The sequence below is a fragment of the Miniopterus schreibersii genome (assembly GCF_964146895.1).
Source record: "Miniopterus schreibersii genome assembly, chromosome: 4".
Classification (NCBI taxonomy): domain Eukaryota; kingdom Metazoa; phylum Chordata; class Mammalia; order Chiroptera; family Miniopteridae; genus Miniopterus; species Miniopterus schreibersii.
In genome coordinates this window covers 92,878,170-92,902,930 of record NC_138105.1, presented here as the reverse complement: position 1 = coordinate 92,902,930, position 24,761 = coordinate 92,878,170, and the positions used below count along the sequence as shown (strand labels likewise).

Sequence of the window (24,761 nt, the reverse complement as noted above, 5' to 3'; positions counted from 1 at the left end):
GAGAGTTAAAATGATGTAATGTATGTGAGTATTTGGTCCAATGCCCAGCCTGAGGAAGAACTCAATATAACAGTCATCATCATCATCATCATCATTAGCTGTTTCTCAGTTTTCTGAGACAATTAATTGAAAATTAAGATACAGCTTTCAAAGTTTTCACTAGAATTAGGGACACTGCCAGTGCTCCACAGCAGTTCTGATCCTGACATTTGCACTAGATACCAGTTGTGATCTATTTCCAAACACTGGTTTCACTTTGGATGATTTCATTTCATCATGAGATTAGGCTAATTTCGTCATAGCCGGCTCATCCCGGTCAAGCCAACTAGTGTGCTCTACTCCCAGCAGGACTTACTCAAGCTCCTGAGAAATATTGCTCTCCTTACAGACACCATCCTGCTGAAATCTTAGCAAAGGCCACTCTTATGTTATTTGAAATCTACTCAGAACCTTACCTTGGCTATTGAGATTTTCTAATGAACTTCAGCTACCTTATATTACTGCCTTATAGGAGAGATTCTCCGCTTCACGTACCACACAAAGAACATTCATGTTCACTGGGCACCTACTATATGCAAGTTACTGTGCTAGGTACCAGAAAAATACAACACTGAACAATTCGGAGAAGGACTCGGCTCTCTTGGCCCCAACCATTTCGTGGTAGGAGATTAAAAAAAATAAAACATAAACCAATAAACAGGCTGGTTTCAATAGGTAAATTAGGAAGGAAAAAATAAAACAAGTTGATTTCAGAGTGACTGGAAAGAGTGTGGATAGTCAAGAAAGATGGGGACTTAGTTATGGCCAATCTCGTGACTGGCTACACAGGCCCTGCTCATGTAAATTCCAATGAAAGGACACACAGACTGAGAGCTAAATGGCACATTAGGAGTGGCCATGCAAAGATCTGGGTAAAAAGCATTCCTGTAAAAGACAGGACAGAACCAAGATTGTAAAGAAGGAATGAACTTTGTATGTGCCATCAGAAAACAGAACAGGCGACTGTAGTGTCTGAGCCCAAGGGCAGATGCCGGGAGGCGAGGCGGGCCAGGTAGGCATTGCGGCTCCCTGGCCCGCTTATCTAACAAGCCACACAGCTACCTACACAGCTTTCCCAAAATATGGGCATGTGCTTCCCAGCCCAGACCAATTAAATCTCCATCACTGAAGCTGGCATTCAGGCTGTGTGTGCATGTGTGTGTTTAAAGTTTCCTAGATGATACTAAAGGGAAGCCAGTATTAAAAGCCACTGATAAAGAGCTCTGTAGTCCCCGATAAGGGGTTATGATTACTATGTTCTTTGCTCTTTAATGTTCCTGGTTACTTTTTAGTGTCTCATCTCCCCATTTAAAGTTTGTGTTCCAGGCGTGTCTGATGATTATGTCTTTGCAAAATGCCAACTCGAGAACTCTGCATGCAATAGATGTACAATATAAGGCTGTGATTGTCTTCCGTGTGCCTGAATCTGCTCAGAGTGCATGGGAGAAACAGACTCCTGCTTCCAGGCATATTCCCAATTACATTTTAAAAAATAAACAAACAGGTGCGTGCAAACTCCAGCACTTAGCAGCTGGCTCACATGCCTTTCCTTCAGGGAAATGAAGATGCTGGCTAGGAATTCTCCAAAGTATTTGAGAAGGAAACAAAGGAAGGCTCTTTTGATTTCTGGTTAGAAGATAAACAACACAAGGACTTTCTGGGCCATGAGGAAGAGGGTCAGTATTCCCAAATCCTGAACATTCACCGAGATAGTCATCTTGCCAGAATCCCAGTGACTTCCCTAAAGAGGAAATAATTGTTTCCCCAATTCTGAAAGCCAGAAATCATAGGTACAGAGGAGGGATCGAGCTGATGAAGGTCACATAAAAAGCAAGAGGGAGATAGATCATAAGAAAAAAAAAATGCGATGTTTGAAAATGCCTGTTGGCACATGCAGAATTCCAAAGAGTCATTCCAGGATTGTTTGAGGGAGGTCTCACTGTGACATCTGTCACCACAATGGCAGCCAGGGTTGGTTGGTTTCCATAAATCTCTGCTGCATACGCTCAGTTTCAGAGAAGGCCCTTCCCAACTGGAAGAGAATCGGTCTTCAGTTGTGGCTGACAGGAGTTGCCAGAAGTCCAGAGACGCTTCTGGGGGATACATACTATGTATGGAAACTTTCTAACGTGATACTCACTCAAGGTCTTGGAAAAAAGTATTATACATACATTTTCATTAATGAGGCTCTTCATCACATCACCTACAACAACTGAAACGTAAAAGCCCTTGTAAATAATCCGCATAGCTCAAAAATGACAGAACGATTTACTATCAGATTTACCAATTCTAGACCATGAACTTCAAGTTGCTCTTCTGTGTCCTAAAGGCGACCTGGAGCGATCAAGAAGTTCCCTTAACCTTAGAGTGACCCCAAGAGACAATTCCGGGCAAGACACAGTGACGCTCAAGAAAACCTCAATTCATTTGAATGGGCTCCGAAGAGGGGGCAGTTGTCACCATGGTGCTTTTATTATTTTCTCCACTGAGCTCAGACTGAAAGGGGAGGAGTTTTCAAAGCAAAGATGCTAAAATAGGTGGAATTTTAAAATCTCTATATAATTTCTAGACATTATTAAAAATGCGGTGCTTAGTTTGAAGTTTGGAGCCTGCATTTGGGATCATATACTCCGTCTAGATAATGATGATTGGATAGCCTTCGAGAGCACCCCCTTGTTTATATATACACACATGGTCTAGCTCTATATATATATATGTATGTGTGTGTGTGTGTGTGCGTGTGTGTGTGTGTGTGTGTGTGTATGTATATAAAATATCAGCTTGGGTTCTGATATGGACACAACAGATCACACAAACTTGGATTTCCCTTTTTATATCAAACATAATGGTACCTTGAAGTACACTGTGAAATAATTGCTATTTCAATGCTGGGTCCAGCTTAGTCAGGAGACAGAACACGAGAGAGAAACTCAGGTTAGGCTAGGTGATGAGCTGAAGCTTTGGGGAGCACAGAAGGTAGGACTCTGGAGCGGCCCATGGAGTGTTGTGGGAATTAAATGAGATAATGTATGCTTAGTCCTTAGCAGAGCTAGACCACGACATACATAATGCAGTCTCCACATGTTAGCTATAATTAAGGTCCAGAATTTATTATCATTGTTGTTGTTATTAAATTTAAACAATTGGTCTAAAATATATCTAAAAATTTTGAAATATGTTCATATTTTCTCAATCTGTTCTATATACATAAAAACCAAAATGGCATTGCCAAGCAATCCCACAGCACAGAGCTTATGGGTGGAGGCAAAATCCTGGATATCATACAGACGTCTTCGAAATATTACTCAGCACAGGCAGAGGGGGTTTGTGTGACAAAGAAATCTGAGCTTGAAACCACTGTTCAGTGAATCTGGGAAACTGTGATGTGGCATCTCTTAACGACAAAATAATTTTTTAAGAATCACTACCATTCCTGAATTAGGACGCACAGCAAAACCAGAATTATCCTATAAATGGCTACTTTTACACATCCTAAACTAAACTGATGACCTTCGGTATGAGATTCATGTAAAGAAGCAGCTCTACAGGGATAGATGAGAAGCTTTAGTTGGCTTTTCTGAAAGAATTTCCTTTGACAACCTCAAATTGGAACACACACGCACACGTACACGCATGCACACAGTGTAGTACAGAATTATTCGTCTCATGAATCATCCTGCTCCATGTCCTGTTAAGACAGCAATGTCACTGTGCCATTGCCCTAGTGACATGCTTTTCCAGCCCACTGCTGACAATCACGGAGACTCCTGACGATTAAAACCAATTTGCTCTTTTAAGAAAACTCAGTGGTCAGTAACATTTCCTCTCCTGAAGCCCCAAATAGCTGTCCAGGAGTGACATCTACGAGCACTTTGGGCCTCCTGAATAGATTTAATATCTCGATTTGTGCTATGGATGTTTTATGGTGGGTCTCTGAAAGACTTTTATAGTGACAGTGCTGACCTCATTAAAGGTCATGCATCTATTATATTTTGAATTCATTCGCTCTAGACCAATTCCATCAAAGTTTTTAGATATAATCACACAAATATAAAATAAATTCAGTAAAGGACCCTCAGTGGGCAGAATTCTTTTACTAATTCAGAAAATATTTATTAAGCAACTATTATGTCCCAAGCAGTTGGTCAGGCCCAGGGGATTTAGTGATAAGGGAGGCAGACAGTGGCTGCCATCCAGAAACTCAGATTCACACAGAGAAAGGCCTGAGTCACATTGGCTATTCCAACAAGATTGGTGCCAGGCGGGTACTGGAAATGTCAGGGGGACGCTTTGTAAAGTACGTGATTGTCTAACCACTATGCTGTACACCTGAAACTAATACAAACTAATACTCAATGTAAACTGTAACTGACAAAATTAAAAAAAAAAATAAATAAATAAATAAATAAATAAATATTTCCTTCTTTAATTTAAATCACAAAGAGAAGCGGCTGCTGACAGCTCTCACCTCAGTGCTTTGTGTGGAGAAGAGGCCCCCCAAAGAGAAGGAAGAACAGGTTCTACAGGCCACGGCTGCCGCCCAGCCCCACAGTCTCTCCATTTCGTGGTGCAATGAAACATCCGAGCTGTACCAACCTCATATTCCACTAATTCTCTATGTAAACTCACCATTCTGGCCACAGCAGTTCCCGCCTAGAGTTGGCTCACTCCATTATTGCTTTATTATTATTGTTGCTGTTGTGTTGTTGTTTGGCCAGCATCCTAGAGCGCACCATTTCCAACTGTATTTCCATCATTACCTTCCCAGTGGCCACCATCTCACACCATCAGTTTTATTTCTTAATATTTTCATTTATTTTGATAAACATATATTTCTTAAACACACTATTTTAGAAGTTAATTATAAAAGACAAATAGTTTTAAAAGCATCATTTGCTATGAATAGGAGGTAGCTGTAAAAATACATTTCATTTTCAAATGTTTTCTAATTTTAAACTAGAGAGTGTTGGCCAGTGAAAGCTGAGTCCAAGCATGCTGTCTTTTTTCTAACACAGAGAAACGACCAAGTTGAAGAGAGTTGTTAAAGTCACAGGAGATCAAATCGAGACACTCCTTGACGTCATGCATGTATCGGAGAAATCTGAAACAGTCACGGTTTCCTCACTGCTCTGTCTCACTGTTCACTGTTCTCTTCCTCAATTAAATGTCCCCCTGTAACGCTGGCGATACTCATTTTGCTTTCTTGGTGACAATGCTATAGTAACCACAGTAGCAAGAATTATCCTGTTACTACTGCTAATGATAATGGTAATACTAATAATTAAAATATAAACAATAACAGAGTCTTATTATATGCCCAGCTGTGTTTTCGGCATCCTCCCTAACAGCCTAAGAGAAAAGCACTTTTATACATGGGAACTTAAAGCCCTCAAAAGTTGAGTAATGTGTTCAAGCTCATAGAGCTCTCAAGTTTACCAGCAGCCAATAATCACGCCTCGGCTCTAAGTCAGATGGACCTAGCTCCCAGCTTTGCCATTTACTTTGCAATGCTGGGCAAGCCACTTGAACACCAATTTGCACAAGAAACCAAACATTTGAGAGGCGACAATTAAATAACGGTGTACACCTGGCATAAGGACTCACAAGAAGGAGAAGGAAGAGGAGGAGGAGGAAGGGGAGGAGTGAATGGAGGAGAGAGATGGAGATGGAGATGGAGATGATGGAGATGATGGAGATGATGGAGATGATGGAGAGGGTGGAGAGGGTAGAGAGGGTGGAGATGATGGAGATGATGGAGGAGGAGATGGAGGAGGAGATGGAGGAGGAGATGGAGGAGGAGATGGAGATGGAGGAGATGGAGATGATGGAGATGATGGAGATGATGGAGATGATGGAGATGATGGAGATGATGGAGATGGTGGAGATGGTGGAGATGGTAGAGATGATGGAGATGATGGAGATGATGGAGATGATAGAGGAGATGGAGATGATGGAGGAGGAGATGGAGGAGGAGATGGAGATGGAGGAGATGGAGATGATGGAGATGATGGAGGAGGAGATGGAGATGATGGAGATGATGGAGATGATGGAGATGATAGAGATGATGGAGATGATGGAGATGATGGAGATGATGGAGATGATGGAGATGATGGAGATAATGGAGATAATGGAGATGGAGATGGAGGAGGAAGTGGAGATGATGGAGGTGATGGAGATGGAGGAGGAGATAGAGATGACGGAGATGATGGAGACGATGGAGATGATGGAGATGATGGAGACGATGGAGATGGAGCAGGAGATGGAGATGGAGGAGGAGATGCAGATGGAGCAGGAGATGGAGATGGAGGAGGAGGTGGAGGAGGAGATGAAGGAGGAGATGGAGGAGGCGATGGAGATGATGGAGACGATGGAGATGATGGAGATGGAGGAGGAGATGGAGATGATGGAGATGGAGGAGGAGATGGAGATGGAGGAGGGGATGGAGATGGAGGAGGAGATGGAGGAGGAGATGGAGATGATGGAGACGATGGAGATGATGGAGATGATGGAGGTGGAGGTGGAGGTGGAGATGGTGGACATGGAGGGAGAAATGGAGGAGGAGGGGATGGAGGAGAGATGGACGACAAGGGAGAACGGTATTTGAATCCTGCTGCCGCCGTTCCCTGGCTATAACCTGGGGCAGGTCGTTGAACATCTCGAGCCTGACTCTCCACCTGTGAAAGGAGCCGGTGGCCAGCCCGGAGAGCGCTGCGGGAGACGCTCGGCGGTGCGGCAGGTCAGGAGCTGGGTGTGACACCTCACGAGCAGTCCTGTTGTGCTTGTGCCTGCCGTGTGCTGAGCGAACCCCTGGCCCTTACTCACGGCTCATCCTGTGCCGGCCACTCTCTCACGCCCCCATGCATTCTGCCCACAACGCTAACTGTGACGATAGCTCTTTCCTCTCAATTTCATATCATTTTGTTCATTTTCTTAAAGATCCAACTTGTTTTTCAAACATAGTTGAACCCTTTAGAAAGAAGAAAGACAAACTTCTTTCTACCACATATGATTTAACACCCTAGAGCCTCCTAAAAGGCACACAAAGAGCATTTAGTGAATTAATTTTTTAAATTAATAATTATACAAAATGAGAAAGGTTATGTCAGCAGTCCCTAAAGGTGAATTCTGACCTAAGGAATAGTGGGGAAGATGCAGCATCTTTGTTTTCTGAGAATATGTTTCCCTCTTTATGTTGGCTGCCTTGATAGGAGCAGCACCATCTGCTGGAGGGCATTAAATCTTCACAAAAATAAGATATTTACATCTTTGATGAAGAGATGGCTTAGCATCCAAGACACGCTTCTCAGTTTGGCCAAAAAAATGCCACATCCTAATATCTGCAGACTTATCTTCTCCCTTACTTATTTCTAATTTTTAAAGTTACATAAAATTATGGTCAAGTTAGGAAAATACAGAAAAATGCCATAAATAAGAAAATACAAATGGCCCACTATCTTCCCAGAAATAACCACTATTAACATATCCTGGTACATCTCACTTTATTTTTAATGCTACTTAGTACATTTTAAAACTAAGTAGACTAGGATCAAGCTACATATACATTTTTAAAGGCAGTACTTTCATATTTTTGTATATGCTTCAAGAAGATGCATTCTCAGGGCTGCAAAGGACTTCAATATTCTGATGACATTATTCAATCAAACTCTTGCTGGGAGACATGCAGGTTGTTTTCAAATTGCCCTTATTTTAAATGGTTCATTAGGTAACATCCTTCCAGATACATCTTTCTGTTCAATGATGGTTCTTAGCATAAAACAATAAATGTGTAATAATAGGTTCAAAAGTTATGTCTTTTAAGCTCCTCAGCACTGATCACTCCCGTAGACAGTGATCGGTGGCCCTTTGCACCACACGTTCACCAGTACCAAGGACAACAATTTTTTTAAAAAAACCTTTGATAACTTGCCTAGAAGGCCAATGCCGGTAACTTGTACTTTATGGACTTTTAAAAACACGTTGCTTAACCCTCAGCATAGAATACCAGTACTCTAGCCACTCTGTCTTCTCCTCAACTTATGAAAAGGACTTTCCAACTGAAGATGCTATGTAGGGAAAGTAACCAGCGTCAAATTAATTACACCAGGAGGCCATGAGGCTCACGCGGCCCCAAGGCTGTGGCAGCTACCTAAACAAACGCAATTCTAAGGCTGCAAACGCCTCCAGGTTACAAGCTCAGAACCCTAAGGACCACGGGTCACACAGCCAGCGGGGCCTGAGGCTTAGCCCCCCACTCACTCCCTTAGCTTCCGCCCTTTCTCCTAACAGCCCCTCCCAGCTCCTGTGGGTGCAGCTCTCCCAGCCACTTCCCGTCTTTGCCCAAATGAATTCAAAATGTTTGTTCAGCCTCAATCCGTTAACAATTCTGATGGCAGAAGAGGAAACAGAAGGGGACTCCCAACAGCCCCCAGGAGCACCGAGCACCGACCCAGGTACCTGCAGAGCCCCCTGCTCGCGGCGTTCTCAGCACAACAGTCGCGGGTCAGGTCCTCGCAGGTCCCCGCTCCACGGCCTTTGCATCGTGAACCAGCTCTCAGGCTTCATTCCAGCATTTCTTCCTCCCCACTGAGTCTGAAGCCAACCGAGTTCACCTGGGCCTCACTTAAAAGCCAGACGTGCCCAGGGTCCAACTGAGTCCAACTTAAAAACCAGACAGGCCCAGGGTCCAACCGGGGCCGACTTACTAACCAGACAGGGTCCGGGATCAGACTGAGCTGCGTGGGAGGCCTCAGGTGAGTAACATTTTGTTTTAAGGCTGAACAAGCAGGTGAACCTTATTGAGGATAATCTGTTTTTGTTTTGTTTTTTAAATCCTCACTTGAGGATTTTTTTAAATTGATTTTTAGAGAGAGGGGAAAGGAGAGAAAAAGAAACATGGATGTGAGAGAGGAACATGGATGGGTTGCCTCCTGTACCTGCTCCGACTGGGGATCACAAACCCACAACCTAGGTACGTGCCGTTGACACTGCTGTGAATAACCACCCTGACCCGGATCAAACCAGCAGCCTTTTAGTACCAGAGAGCACGCCAACCAACTGAGCCACCCGGCCGGGGCATCAAGGTCACCTTGAGTTGCAGCGGCCACGGTGGAGACGTTTCACCACCTCAGGTGAGCTTATCCATTTCCAGGTGCCCTGGGCCAGGCTCTCACCCTACAGGGCACCTGGGAAATTACTGTTCCTCCCCTACGCTTTCTGGTGCGCAGGGTGAGACCCCCTGAGACACCCCACTCACTCCACAGCCTGCAGACGGGCCCCTGGGAGAACTGGCAGCAGCTGGCCAAGGATGGGGATTCTTACCCAAGTCACAGCTCCCAGATCTCTACGTGTGGTGCCTGGTCCAGAGACGGAGGTAAAATTTCAAGTTGGCGCTTCCTTTCCTAACTCAGATTGGCCGGCAGAAAACACTGACATCAACCCTTTCTCTCTAAGGGATGGCTATTTGTCTCTTGTTGATCTCACTTTGCGTCCTGGTACCATGGTTTGGCAACCATCAGATCGGGGGCCCCCAAAATATGTCCAGACAGACATGTGGGTTGCACCCAACTGGCCAGCTCTCAGGGGAAATGTCTGAGTCTTGCTTTTTGTTACCTTTGGGCGCGGCTCTGGGCCTTGGGGAGGTAGTGAGTACATTTTGCACCCTCTTTGGGAACCCCTTGTGCCCATGACGCCTGCCAAGGTATTCCAAAAGGTTTTGTTGGCCTTGTTTTTGTTTCTTGTCTGCTTAGTTTTGTTTTTTTAAGTAGCTCTACGGCCACAGTTTGCCAAATTAGAAGCTGATATTCAGAACTATTTTTTATGTCTTCTCCTCACAACTAAAACGATATTATGAACCCAGAGGCAAAGAAAAACCTTGCGAAGCCACCGTGGAAGGATTTGCTAAAACATTCCAAAGCCGCACAGCAGCTCTAGGCCTGGAACATGGGAACCGTGTTGACTTCCACTTTAGTTGAAGGTCTCCTCAGTGACAAGCAAACCGAGGGTAACGCAGCCGGTGGGAGGGCCAGCTTCTGGACTCATTCGGGACACGGTAGGTATTAATAACTGGGCCCTTCTCTTTTTTTTTTTTTAACTCTCATGTGAGGATATTTTTTCCATTGCTCTTTTCAGAGAGAGTGGAAGGGAGAGAGACATTGATTGGTTGCCTACCTCTTGTGCCCTGACCGGGGCTGGGCATCGAGCCTGCCACTGAGGTACAGGCCCTTGCTCGGAATCAAACCCGGGACCATTCAGTTCTCAGGCCCACCCTCTGACCACTGAGCCACACCGGCCAGGGCTCCCCTCTTGAATCCCTTCATACTTGTTATATTAAAGAGTCGCGCATCATATATCAGTTGTGGCTCCATGAGTTCTGTCTTATTCTTTACATTCCCAGGGCAATGTTTTACGAAACACATGGCATCGCATGGCTTTATGTGTGAGGACGTGAAATATCTAAAGAAACCCCGCTGTAGATCTCACAATGTTAAGAGGCAGCTCAGGCATGCGGGGAAGGGTGAAAAATCTCAGATCGCTCTGGTCTGCAAGGTAGCTGCGGAGCAGGAGAGGGTGCTTCTGCGCTGGCGAGCGGGCCAAGGGGGAAGGTGCCACGCTCTCCACGTGGGCCAAGGGCTCCAGTCCTGCACACAAGGGGCTTTGCAAGCGCAGGAAAACGTGTGCTCACCTCCGATTCTAAAGACACTTGGCCGCTTACGTGTTCAGCGCATACTGATTGTTACGAGCTCTTTAGGTGGCAAGGAAAGTGCAAACCAGCAGCTGGTATGCTACTGACAGGGAGCTACATCCCCGCATCTCCCCCCGAGCGATGTGTTGCCCAAAACACAGCCTTCCTGGAGGTCTGCTGATTTCCCCAAAATGTCTACCTAAGATAGGGTTTTATTTTAATCTCAGGGATCAAAAAACCTTAGTTCTGCCTTTGCCCTTATCAAAGACAACCTTTAAAAGTGCCCGAGTGTTTTCCCCATGATTTTTAAGTTGCTTTCTCTTTTATCTTCGTTGTTTAAATAGTGAAAAGTAGCCAAAAAGCATATTTTTAGTGAAGATGGAACCGCATCTTGCCTTTTACTCTCGTTCGGTTGAAAGCAGAAAAGCCTGCCCGAGAACGCAGAGAATCCAACGTGCAGGGCAAACTATCTTACACGCTCCTCCCGCTAAGCAACAGGCTTGTGGAAACGGCTAAGGCGGGTCCCTGGCCCGGAAAGCTGCACACCTTAGGGCACTGCCTCTTAGGAGCAAAGAGAAGAACATTTGAAACTTCAGGCATCCTGCCCGGCTGGTGTGGCTCAGTTGGTTGAGACTCATCCCACGTACTAGGCGGTCGCGGGTTCGACTCCCAGTCAGGGCCCGTGCCTGGGCTGCGGGCTCGATCCCCTGTAGGGGGGCCATGCAGGAGGCGGCCTTTCTATGTGTCTCTCTCATCAACGTTTCTATCTCTCCCTCTCCCTTCCTCTCTCTGAGATCAATAAAAACATATATATATTTTTAAAATTAAAACTTCAGGGGTAAGCCTAAGTGAACAGGAAAAAGCCAGAGCAGGTCTGGGAGGAAACTAAAAACCTGGGCAAACACCGGCCTGTGTTTATAAGGCCTCCTATAGCCCGGCAGAGGCAGCCTCGGTTGCTCCTTTATTCTACAGGGTTGGAACCTGACACTCTCGGTGAACAGCAGGGGCAGGCGGCCTGCAGAGTCCCTTCGGAGCAGGCAGGTATTTCCTGAGGACAGTTCAACGGGTGTAAAACACAATGCCAAACAGCTAGCACAAAGAACTTCTGCAAGTTGATAGTTTTCTGCAAGCCAAGCCCCGCCCAAGTCGCTGACTGGCTTGTTGTTTAGCCGAAATCTAAAACATATTTTGCCGCAACAGTAAGTTATCCAAGTGTGGCCCTGACGGAATGAACAACAAAACGTCCTGAGAGCGCTGAGAAAGCTTAGTAAATTGTCAGGCCAGCCTGCGGGGCGGGTCACTGAGCCCTGCGTCTGTGACGAGGCCAGTCCCCTCGCCACGCGGCCTTCCCCTCCCTTCCCGCATCTGCTCCTCATTCCCCTCCGCCTGCTTCCCTGGCCACCACCTGCCCAAGGCCCGTCCGGCCCGGAAAACTGAGTCAGAGGGTTAAATTAGATGATAAGATTAGGCTGATGAGCGAGAAAGGGGGAAAACTGGGTAATTGTCGGATTATAAGGTCAGGAAAATCGTCTGTGAGTCCACCACACAGAACGCATCCGGCACAGCAGGCTTCATTCCTTTTTGTGTATCACCATCACCGAGGATATATTTTTTTTCCCCCACTGATTTTTAGAGAGAGTGGAAGGAGTGAGGAGACAGAGAGAGGGAGAGACATTGTGAGAGAGCCACATCGCTCGGTTGCCTCCCGCACGCTCCCCACCCCGGGCTGGGATCGGACCTGCAGCCCAGGTTCGTGCCCTTGACGAGGAACAGGACCCGTGGCCCTCGGCGGGTTGCTGGCCGGTGCTCGGTTCCCCGAGCCGCACCGGCCAGGAGGCAGACTTCCCTCTTGCAGGTCCTGCCCCACCGGGCTCACCTCCTCTGACTGTGTGTTCTCCGATCCCTCACTGGCTGCGGGGGAAGACAGATGGGCTAGCAGAGGGTATGGCAGAATCTTCGGTCTGCTTCGCCATCCGTTCTTCTATTTCTTCCAAAACTGACAACTCTACATTTATAATGGATTTCCTAAGCACGTGGTGGTATTTTCCTTACGAACAAAAGCAACGACAGACCCGAGTTTCCGAGACAGAGAGTGGCACCTGGGGATGTTTGTGGGGAGAGGATGGCGCCGGATCTGAGCACGAGCAACCTCGGGGCCAAAGGGGTGTTCTAGCGAGGCCTGGCTCTCCCGGCCCCATCCAGCTTGGGTCTGACCTCCAAGGCGCGGGGAACAACTGTGCTTCGGAGGCAGTTGAGGGGTACGGGGCGTTATTACGTTGAATGCCTTTCTCAGGTTCAAAGCATCATCGAATCCAAAAAGAAGCCTCTGTTACTCTAACCGGAGAGTCTCCCCTCTCAGAGCACGTTCCTAAGGAATCGGGGGTGGCGGGAAAAATGCGGATGACCAGCGCGGTGTGATGCAGAGGCAGGTGGCAAGAGGTGCCTGAGCTTCAGTTTCTTTGCCAGCAAAATGGAGCGAGAGCTGCTGATAACCATTCACTCATTCGTCCCTGGCCATGCACCAGGCTAAGTTCCCTATTGCATCACCTGCTTTCATTGTCACCAGAGCCTCCTGAGGCTCCCGTTCAGGCCTGACAGTGCCTGCTCCATACACACCTCCACAGACCACTCCACGCGGCTGTGGGATTATTGCATCATGCCCGCCTCCTACCTCCTCCGCGAGGGTTCATATCACCGCCTGCCCTTGGGGCCACCCCACTCGGTCCGCTCCCTACCTCCCTACCTCGTTTTAAATATATCTTTATTGATTTCAGAGAGAGGAAGGGAGAAGGAGAGAGAGAAACATCAATGATGAGAGTCATTGATCGGCTGCCTCCTGCACGCCCCCTGCTGGGGATCGAGCCCGCAACCCGGGCATGTGCCCTGACCGGGAATTGAACCCAGATCTCCTGGATCCTGGGTCGATGCTCAACCGCTGAGCCACCCCAGCCGAGCTACTCGTTGCCTCATTTTGACAAAAAAGCTGCTAGCCATAATAAATAAAGAGAAAAAAGTAATCTAGTAGTTTTTCCATTTATCCCTGTCATCACGAGTCTCCACTATATCTCCTCTCGTACCCTATCCTTGGCCTCTGTACATATTCACATGACTAAAATTACGCTGTGCCTGGCTGGCGGGGCTCAGCGGCTGAGCGTTGGCCTAGGATCCAGGAGATCCAGGTTGGATTCCCGGTCAGGGCACATGCCCGGGTTGCAGGCTCGATCCCCGCTTGGGGGCGTGCAGCAGGCAGCCGGTCAATGACTCTCTCATGGCTGATGTTTCTCTCTCCCTCCCTCTCTCTGAAATCAATAAAGACATATATCTATAATTATGCTGCAACAGATGTTTCAGCTGAGGCAGCTGCCCCGTCTCCAAGTCGGAATTGCATAATGCGTCAGTTATCCTCACAGAACCCTTCCATTGCCCCACCCAAACCTGAGCCATCTCGGTAGGATTTGACGGTAAATCTATAACAGCAAGCTCTAAAAAGCAAAAAACTAGAGAAACAAGAAAAACACACACACACACATATATATAAGAGGCCCAAGAAAGAGACTTAGGAGGCATTTGATATGTCACCAGATGCTGTAGAAATATATGGACGGTCCCAGTTCGGAGGCAATCAAAGCAGAAAGGATTTTACCAGGAGCCTAAGAAAGGCTCACTGGCCTCCTTTTTGCTTTCCACCTGCACAGATTAACACTATGAAACAGATCAGGGGGCCAAGCTTTTCCATCCAAAAGATCTTCACACACCACAGTGAGACGCTACGGGGCCCAGCTAATCACAACCACCCCCTCTTACTTCCATGCGTACTTAGCAAATAAGAGAAGCGTGTTCAGATGATGCGCATCGGCCGGGGGAAGAGGAGGGGACGGAAGGGGGGATCTGTCCAGGTGGAGAAGAGGCAGATGCCTGGCTGAAGAACTGCAGTCATTCAATTGGGCTGGGAGGGGCAGAGACAATGGCAGATTTCAGGGAGAGAAAATGACAGTACAAATTACTACTGTCCATAGGAAAAAAGAAGGGGGGGGGATCCAGCTGGAAAAGCCGTATTTTGTGCCCTGCATGGGAGCACGTAGGTCAACAACGCAAACGGGGGTCAAGGCAGAGGCCCTGCGGCGCCGCAGCCGTGGTTCCGCTCACCCAAGCGCGGGTCTCCGCCGTCCAGGTCCCGGCAGGTTACGGGAGGGCCCCGCGGCGGGGCCCGGCGACCAGGCCCGGCCCGGACTGCGCCGGCACTGAAACGCTCCGTGGGACTGTCCAAAAGGAAAAGAGAAAGCAGGTGAGATTCAGTGAGCGCGTCAAACACACACACAAAAGGAATAAAAATGCAAATAAAAGCCATGCAGCTGCAAAATGCGGGAAAGGTGCGGTGAGAGGCTAAGTGAGCTAAAGAGCACACCTCACCCTTTGAAATGCCTTTCAATGGAGGAAGGGAAAATATGGAATGAAACATGCTAATTATTCAGTCATTTTAGCCGCCCCAGCCATTACCATTAAGATACAAAGTCACCACAACATATTTCAGATGTGATGCTGTTGGTAATACAAACACTGAGATACACAGTACTGGGGTTGGCAGAAGAGTTGAAATGCATCTTTGTAGCAATATACGGATCTTAAGTTTGGTCTTCACATTTACAAATGATTTTACTTCATCTTAAAATTTACAGTCCGCCCCTCCAATCTGAGCATTTCTTTTGCCAACTTTTACACCCAACTACTTGCTAGTTAGTACCACCGTCAGTAGCAGTGTGAGAGTCTGTCAGGAAAGTCCCTCTGACCCAATACAACTTGCTCTGGGCAAATGACTTCAGCTTCAACCTAAGCTTTCACCATCGAAAAATGGAAATATTTTCACAGAAATGTTGTGAAGATTAAACATAAAAATCCATCAAAAGCACATAGTACGGTGCCTGGCACACAGTCCTCTTTCAATACATGTCACCTGCCGTCATTGTCACTGTTACCACCATCCCGATGCCACATGTCTGAAACGTCATCAGCAGATTTAGGGCTTACCTCCTAATGATTAACTCTTCAGAAAAATGCAAGTATCCCCTCTTCCCCCAAAAAGTCTACATATTAAAGGAATCCACACTAAGGCACTTGCTGTTCATTAGGTTTCCCTTCTCCCCTGGCCAGCGGACTGGGGCAGTGCCCAAGGCAAAGGGGGATGTCTTAAGATGGCAAAGGGATCACTGTTAGTGCAAACAGAAAAAGGTCAACAAAGGAGTGACAAAAACTGAAAACCAAGAGCTCTCATTTCCCAGTGTTGCCGGTCATTCTCGGGCACTGAATGTGTACCTCCGCACGTAAAGAGCAGGCCTTCCTCAATCAGTGTTTCCCAGGCAGGGAGGGTGTGAATCCTCTGATAAGCTGGAGAGGTGCCAGCCTGGCTAAACCCACCCGCAGTTCCCACACGCGTCACCGCTGGCTGCCACACTCTTGGCCACACTCCTCACAGGGGCAAGCAGTATCTTCAGACTGATGGGTCTATTCCACGTTACCAGGGATCTCTGAAAAGGTCTTCTGCCCTCTACAAAGATTCCCGGTAATGTGGAATTAATATTGGGTGCTAGCATCTTCCAGAGAGTCAAAAGGCTTGTCAGTGGAAAGTACGGAATTTAAATCACAGCAGACCTGAATTGGAACTGTGTGTCTGTCACTAATAAGTAAAACCTCATACAAGGTTCCTAAGACCCTCGGAGCCTCAGTCTTCTTATCTGAAAAATGGGAATGTGGCAAAACACCTACCACACAAGGATTGAGAAATAAGGAAAGAAAATGTTTCTAGTACACTGTAGGCATCCAACAAATGTAAATCACAGTTGTAGCTCTCTTTGCTCCACTCTCTTGCTTATTTCAGTACCTTAATAATCCAATCATAAGAGAATGATAGAGGTAAGATTGTCTTATCAAGACTATTTGTCTTTAAAAAAATTGACAAAACTAGACAGCATTATAAGACCTCACGGAAACTTGCTCTATTGCTCTTTTGTGTGTTTTTTCAAGTTTTCCACTTGGTAATCAGGGCCCAGCAAAGCAATATGGCTCTTTGATTTCCACCTTAGAAATTCTGCAGCCTTTATTGTCTTTATATCGTACAAAACTTTAGCACTTAATTATATCCTACCTTGTAATAATTAGGTATCCTTATAATCAAGTTTGTTTACTCACTTGTACAATTCTGATCCTTTAAACTCTCTAGAATATTGGTTGTAAAAGCAATTAAGGGACACAGTTTAACAATCTTATTACTAAAGTTGCAAGAATATGTTGAAGAAGACTCACCAATGGACTGCATCTAAAAATTACTTTTAAAATTAGGAATAGTACAAAATCATAAAAGTAACCTCGACAGTAGAAGCATGTGGGGCTTATGCCTTCCTAGTGATCACCTGAGCGCCTTGAGCAAGTCATGCACCTTCGTCTTTGGACCTACAGCTGGACTTGCACTTGAGTCACATACTTGTTTTAGCTACATGGCAAATTTATTTCAAAAGATAAGAATTTCCTATAATAATAAGACTATAATAAGAAAGCTGTAAATTTTAGGCAACAGACATGTCACTTGCTTTATTTTTTTCTATCATGTTAATTATAAATTTAAAAGCCCACTGCTAGAATATAAAACAAAACAGTCATGGTCAGGATACATAGTACACTCAATACAATGTAACAATTAAATCACCGGGCTCCACAGCTAAACGTGATAAAAACAATTCATAGTCATGTGATCTAAGACAGTTTATAATCCTCTATGTTCCTTAGGTTTTTCTTGGGTGAAATAGGGGTAATAACAATATCTAACTCATGGCACTGTTGTAAGGAACAAACAGATAATTCACTGAACACAATGACTGGAACATAGTAAATGTTAACTGTTATTACTATTTACTTTTATTAGTGAAATATAATTATTTAAAAATGCACTAATTTCTAAAGTATTAAACTCACCCCCTATTTTATTACATGCATTATGAATATCTGTTAAATGAATAAATGGAAATGATTTTTTAACCAGTGTATTTCACTTGTAAATATTTAGTAACAAACGATACATGCTTTAAGGCAATACATTTACCAAATGTTATTATTTATTAGGTTTTCATCTGTATTAAGATAGATCAGATAAAACTTCTATATTGACTGAAGTTAAATACTGTATTCATTAAATTATCATGAAACTAAACAAACCCAAACTTTATATTTTTTTCTGAGATATGACTTTCTGTTATATTTTACATATGGGATTTTATATAACTACAGTGAGACCTATATTTTCATATTTTTAAATATTATAAAATAAAATGGTACCATTAAATATAACCAAAGGAAGTAAGAGTCACTCAAGGATACGTCAGCCCGTGACAATCACTGCTTACGTTCAGGTCAGCATCCTTCTAGACGTCTCTATAAATAAACTCACCTTGAGTAGACAAAATTGTGCATAAATAGGACAGTGCCATCCACCTATTTTTATTCCAAACCCTTTTCTATAATAGAAAGGCAATTTCTAGATTATTGATGGCAGTTAATCTGGGTCCCCTTATGATACAATCAAATCACTTCCACTTTTTATTTAATGTTTATAGGAAAATTGAGAAATGTAAATATCCTATTTAAAAGCATTATAAAATGAGCAATTTAAATGAATTAAATAGTATTGAGACCTAGGGAGTAATTTAGAACTGTGTCACTTTGTGTCCTTTAGGTAGGCTTTTCCACCATCAAACATATAAATCAAAAAAATTAAGCGAACACCACACTACATATTCTGCACGAATGCCATGAAATGAAGCGATGCAGACAAACCTATAAAAAGCCAGACAATAGGAATAAAGCTTGCAAGATGCTGTTATCTTCATTCAAGTTACCAGTTCCCTTAATGGAAATTAAGTTTATAGGCTTGAAAGAAATAGTCACAATTTTCCCTTTAGATATAAAGAGAATGATATTACAGTGCAAGGAATGGGATATTAGTAAATGCAAATTAATTGACTTCTTTCTAATGAATAAAAATAAAGGTTTCACAGACATAAAAATATGAGCTTATGGGCTTCATTCCGCACAGCCCCCGACGACGGAGCCGCGAGTCCGACTGAACGGGTTTCACAATCCTCAGGCCATCCTGGATTCCGTGCACATGACCGCTTGGGAACCCGGCATTCTTCAGAAAGGATATTCTAAGGCCAAGTAAAACATACCTCTATTCCTTAAGAAGGAGATTAGAGGACGGGGCATTTGGACTTGCAATAAAATACTTTCCCAACGCAGGAAATTATTGACTGATCTGAATGTACCAAACCTAGTCAACTGGTATCATTCACTCACTTCTTTCACAGATATTTAATTGAGTGGTGACCACGTGCAGCAGACACACCTGATTTCACCGACCTAGTACAAAAACATAAAATATCTCAATAATATTTCATATTGTTTACATGTGGGAACAGTAGCGTTTGATATATTGAGTAAAATAAAATATATTAATAAAATTAATCTCACTAACTTCCTTCTGTTCCTTACAATGCGCCTCTTAAAAGTTTACAAGAGCCCGTGGCTTGCATTCTGTTGGCCGGCCCTGCCCCAGGCGATGGCAGAGCTGAGGAAAACAGGCCTCTGTACTAGTGTCCGCGTGCTTACTCTCAAGCACTAGCGCCGTTTCAAGACTGGTGTGAGACGCCCAGGAGGGTGAATTAAAATATAAGCTGCAATCCACCCCCTGAAATTTTGGAATCTAGACATATGCGCCAGAAGGACACCACGAGTCTCATAATAGCAAAGCTGTTCAATACAAAGGCCCCATCACAGAGCCCTTTAGCAAAGAAATCGCTCTACTAAAGCTGCGGCTGTTCAATGCGCCTCACGTTTTCACTGTGAGGGGGAATCAGGCCGCTCCCCTGTGCAGAACCCCCGGGGGGGGGGGGGGCTGAGGGTGCGCTCCCCGGGGCTCACGGGAGGGGGCGCTCATGTTTCACCCGGTTTAATAGTAAATATGTACAGTGCAGCAAGGGGAGGGCCTCGTCACAAAGGCGATTTGAAATTCATGGATATCCCCAAGCTCGGGAGGAGGGAGCCAGGAGAGAAAATCCCAAAACATCCAGAGGTCCCAGAAGCCTCCCCAAGGGTCTGAAAGCCACTGTGGTTGTGCCGAATGGATCGAGAAGGGATTAGGGTAGAGATTAATTAGCAGACCATAACCTTTAGTGGCCCTGACCAATATCACAAAGAAATTATGGGCAGCCAAAGTAACAAGTTATGCTTAGAATACATTAAAAATAGCAAATTCCTATCTTTTATAACATGTTTTATTCCCTCCAAAACCACTCAGGCTAAAGAAGACTCCTTGTCTCACTATACGAAATTTCTGGATTTTCACTCTGTAGAATACTATTTCAATTCATTTAAATCTCTTCTCTCTCCCATAGAGATTCTCACAATAATCTGACAAATTCTGGCACAATTTTGCTCAGAATACCTGGTTTCTACCATAAAGATGCACCAAACCGATGAAAACACAATCGTATTTTCAACATCGAAAGGCACGATCTGTGATCCACCTACTCTGTAATAGAGTAATTATCATATTTGACTTTTGTCCAGGAGCAAACTACTTAATTGTTCATCTAATCCCCTCAACTAGCACCCGCAATACCCCTCAAGGGAATAAGTATCCAGTTGCTGGATATGCTCAGTCCTGAGATGGAGAAAATAGAAGCTCTTTCCTGCCCACTCATGGCCCTGTATTCTCACCACCCCGAGAGGGTCAATCGGGTGAGCGATTGAGCCAAGCACAGAAAACTTTACATGAACCAACAGTCATCCTTCCGGCCCTGGCCAGGCAGCACAGGGGGTTGGAGTGTAGTCCCGATGTGCCAAGGTTGCAGGTTCAATCCCCAGTCAGGGCACATGCAAGAATCAACCAATGAATATATAAATAAGTGGAGCAACAAAGCAATCTCCCTCTCTCTCTCTCTCTCTCAAAATCAATAAATAAAAAATTAAAAAGACACACACAGTCCTCCTTGGCGAGAGTATGACCTGGGATAGCAAATAACCCTGGAATCCAGAATAACCGCAGCCTTGTACCAAAGCTATAGGACAACCTAACAAGCCCGAGAGAAAGCTCAGGGCATTCATTCCCTTTATCAGGAATTTCGTTTCCAAGTACGTGAGCTCTGGCCAGGGCTGGTCTATGATAAACGTTCAAAGCAAAGACAGAGAAGGAAATTTTTCTCAAAAGAGACTAAAAGAATCAATGGACTTATTCCGCCTGTGAAGCACCTCTGAGTGTGCTTGATCCACACAGTTTGCAATGATTAATTTCCTAAAAGTCATCACCGACTCCAGTCTGCATTAAGAACAACTGCCGGTGGCCTTCCCTTTCCCCGCACGTTACGGGCCGTCGCTGTTTCGCTGGTAGTTGGACAAACACAATGAAACCGCATTCGGTTCAAAGGACGCCATACCCCTGCCCTCGGCTCAGGCCGCTCACGCACAGGTGCGCACACGCACACGGTCTCCCTCGCACACGGGCGCCGTGCGTTCGCTCTGCGGATGGGGCGCTTCAGAGGGGAAGGGGCTGGGGAAACGGGGACAGCGCGGCCACGGGACTCTGGGAATTAAAGATCCCCTGAGCCAAACGCCACGTACATCTAATTATACTTCCGGATTTTCTAAAAGTCGAATCATCAAACAGATGAAGCTGTTAGAATATTAAAAGGTGATGTTTTAAATGTCTCGGATACAAATAATGCCTGTTTTAATCCGAGAGCTGTCAGCTCTAACGGCATCAATAAAAGTTCAGGGCGCACATTCGAAATCCATTTCAGAGAGAACAGGAACTCGCTGTACAAGGTGCTAGTAAAAGTAATGCCTCGCCTCCAAAATAATAAAAACGAGCTGCTTTATTTACTGCGTTAGTCCCACCGACGTGCACTCTACCCTTTAGGATATAAACCCTCCATCAAGAATAAACAGAGCCACAGTCTGCAAACAAGCCGTCAGCGTGATTTATATTAAAAATGGGCCCAGAAACATCATTATATTAAGTAGCACACAAATACTTTCATCCGTTTCCTAACCCTCTACTAATTAACTCAAGATTGGCACAGTCTGAGAACTAAATTTATTTTCCATTAAAATAAGATGCCCGTATGTCAGGAGGATTTTTTTTTTTTTTTTGGTTACTATTTCTAATGTGCAAAACAAAGGTTTGCTGTTAGCACTGAACACGGTCGTCAAAACAAACCTTTGGGCTGCAGGACCGTGAGGACACTGGCAGAGCCCCCCCAGCCCGTGAAGGGGGAGGCTCAGCAGCCCCCAAACCCTCCGGGGACCTGGAGAAAGAAGGCGCAGTGGCCGCTCCCAGGGGACCGGCTTGTGTCAAGGGCTCTATTTTCCGAGGAACAAAAGAATACCGCTCGCGTGCTTAAATATCATCTGCTTTTCCGGCCCGAAGACTCCGTTTTTAAGGAAGGATACGTGATGTCAGTGTATTTAGAGTTTAGCTTTTGGCACCGCTCGCGGCTCTGGGCAGGGCTGCCATCTGCGGGCCCCGCGGCTCGGGCCTAATGAGATGCTTGCAAGCTGCTTCCCTTTTCTGCACAGGGCACCCTTTCCACTCGAACATACACTTGCTGTACATCTCTGAGTAACACGTTGGGCTCCGGGAGTTTGCTGAAACGGGACGAGGGAAACCCCTGTAGGCCAGAGCGCGGCAATTTTAGTAAAGGCATTGGTGCCGCGGAAAATAGCCACTCCACCCGCCCCCCAACGGCCCCCCACCGCCCTATACCTATCTTGAGCTGTGAGCCTTTAAAATTGCACAGGGAGGCTTCTCCCTCCATATATTAGGTCTGTGCATTAAGTCGGGCCAAGAGCCCACAGGCCTGCCGTCCATTACACCTGCTGGGTGACAGACAGAGGAGAGTCACCCTGTGCAGACTCCCGACGTTTGATCTCCTGATAGCGCCAGATGTCCCCCATTTTCATTCAAACACAACCACTGTCATTAATGCAACCCGCCTCGCAGGCCTTTAACAGGGGCAAAGCCGAATTCTCATCTGCAGTCCTCACTACCCGGAGCTTCTGTGAGTGAACATATACACTATTAAATATGACACCTGCTCTCGTTGTTCAGGTGGGAGTTGATACAAGCAGGCAGCTTTTGCACATATTTCAAAAGGGAAGACTTGTGTCCTGCCCCATTTAGTTTCTGAGTTTAAACAACAAAATTGACCTTCACTCTGCTATATTCTCAAAGACAATAAGAATCATCTTGATTGTTGGCTCCGATTCAGATACACCAGTTACTAGAAGTAGATTAGTAAACAAACAGTAAACGCCAAGGCAGCTAGGAACAGAGGAATCATTCGTAGTTTCTTCCCTGCCTTCTCCCTTGTCTACTGGCCCTTACGAAACTGCTTCCCGTTGAGATTTAGCTGGTAAACTTAAAAAAGAAAAAAAGAAAAATCAAATGCACAGATATCACTCCAGGGCCACTGAGTAAGAGTCTCCAAGGGTGAGACCCGGGAATTTTAAAACTTCCTTGCTAATCCTTTTGAAATCTATCCTAGACCTGGAACGGGGCAACTCCTGGAAGTCTATTCAGGAGCTATTCACGAGTGAACAGCTTGGCTTTTTTACTTTGTTTCTCGCTCGTTCTTTCACGCAGAAACATTTACAGCCTGTCTACCCTGAGCCTGGCACTGGGCGCTTGGTAAACATAGATTCTGCGAGACTCAAGGTTTTATCTCTGGAGAGTCAACACGTGGCTCCAGAAACACATACGTGGCCTAATATCATGAAGACAGAGATTCTTATGTAAGAACTACAGGGAGTGATAAAGCCTTAGATACTTTCCAGCAAATTCCAATGTTTGCACCCACTGGACTGGGCAGGAGGAATCCTCTAGGCCTACTACAGAAGCTCAGCACCGTGCCCGGGGGCTCGGCTAGTTTAGGGAAGATGCTGAATTGAAGCCTTAAGGGGGAAGCTAGAGAAGACTGCAGCTTTTCCTGCACCCTTCCTCTGTTTACACTTAAATCCATTTAGATTTCCTCTCTTCTCCCTCTGGGTTGGAAACACTTCCTCTTGGGAGAGCTGTCACTGAGAGGCTGCCTGGGCCCCGTCGGGCTCCCACAGCGGCCTGCTCTGCCCTCGTCTCGCTGCTGCTGCCTGAGAGCATCGCGTCCCCTGGCTTACCGAGCTCGTATCTGTCTCCCTACATCAGGGCCGAGGCCTTGCCTGTCATTCACGGGTCCCCGGCACCCAAAATAACACGTGGCGTGAAGTATCTAATACGTGGCGAATGCATAAAGTAATCAATCACCATAGTTATCCTAACTATTGCCAGACATGGATTTTTTTTTTATTTTTTAAATGTATCTGCCTGGATACATTGAACTAGTGAAAGTTTATTTGCAACCCAACCTGGTTCCTTTTTTTTTTTTTTTTTTATGATCCTTTGGGCCTATCTGCTATTTAGCCTTAATTCCTAGGGGATGCTTGCACTTGGGTCCCATTTGGGAGCTACCCATTTTTACGCAAACCCAATATCGCCGTGGCCCATCTCTCCCTTTAACTCACATAATACCATAGGGCCCCGCAGCAGGGACAGGACTCCAACCTTTATCCAAATCTTACATTCCATATGAAAGAACAGCAGCAGGAGATCCCCTCAAAGGGAAAAAAAAACAAAACCACTTGAGCAATTTCTATCTCAAGGTCAAGGCAACAAAGGATAAATCCAGACCATCCACTCATAGGAGGAATTAAGCATTGAAATCATCGATTTAAGGCTTCTGGTAACACCGGCGAAACATTAAATTGGGCTTAAAATTACTAAGCACTATCAGGCCACTTTCAGTTTAGTTATTTCTCCAGCTGCTGAGCACATCCCTGCAATTTCATGGCACCTCCTAATGGACAGTGAGCTCCGATTCCGCTGACGCTCTCATGACAAGCCATACTCACCGCCCATTGTCCAGTCTCCTTAGCTGTTCATTACCCTGACTGCTGTGCCTCCGAG

The 24,761-nt window shown here is 45.5% G+C and overlaps 1 protein-coding gene across 1 annotated transcript in view; it reads right to left on the bottom strand.

The window, feature by feature from the left end:
• LOC308556049 (teneurin-2-like) overlaps positions 1-24,761 on the bottom strand; it is a 339,816-nt gene that overhangs the window by 235,543 nt on the left and 79,512 nt on the right. Inside the window, exon 2 of the mRNA XM_081135052.1 lies at positions 14,867-14,979. The gene's annotated coding sequence lies outside the window, so the exon portion shown is untranslated. The remainder of the gene's footprint in view (positions 1-14,866; positions 14,980-24,761) is intronic.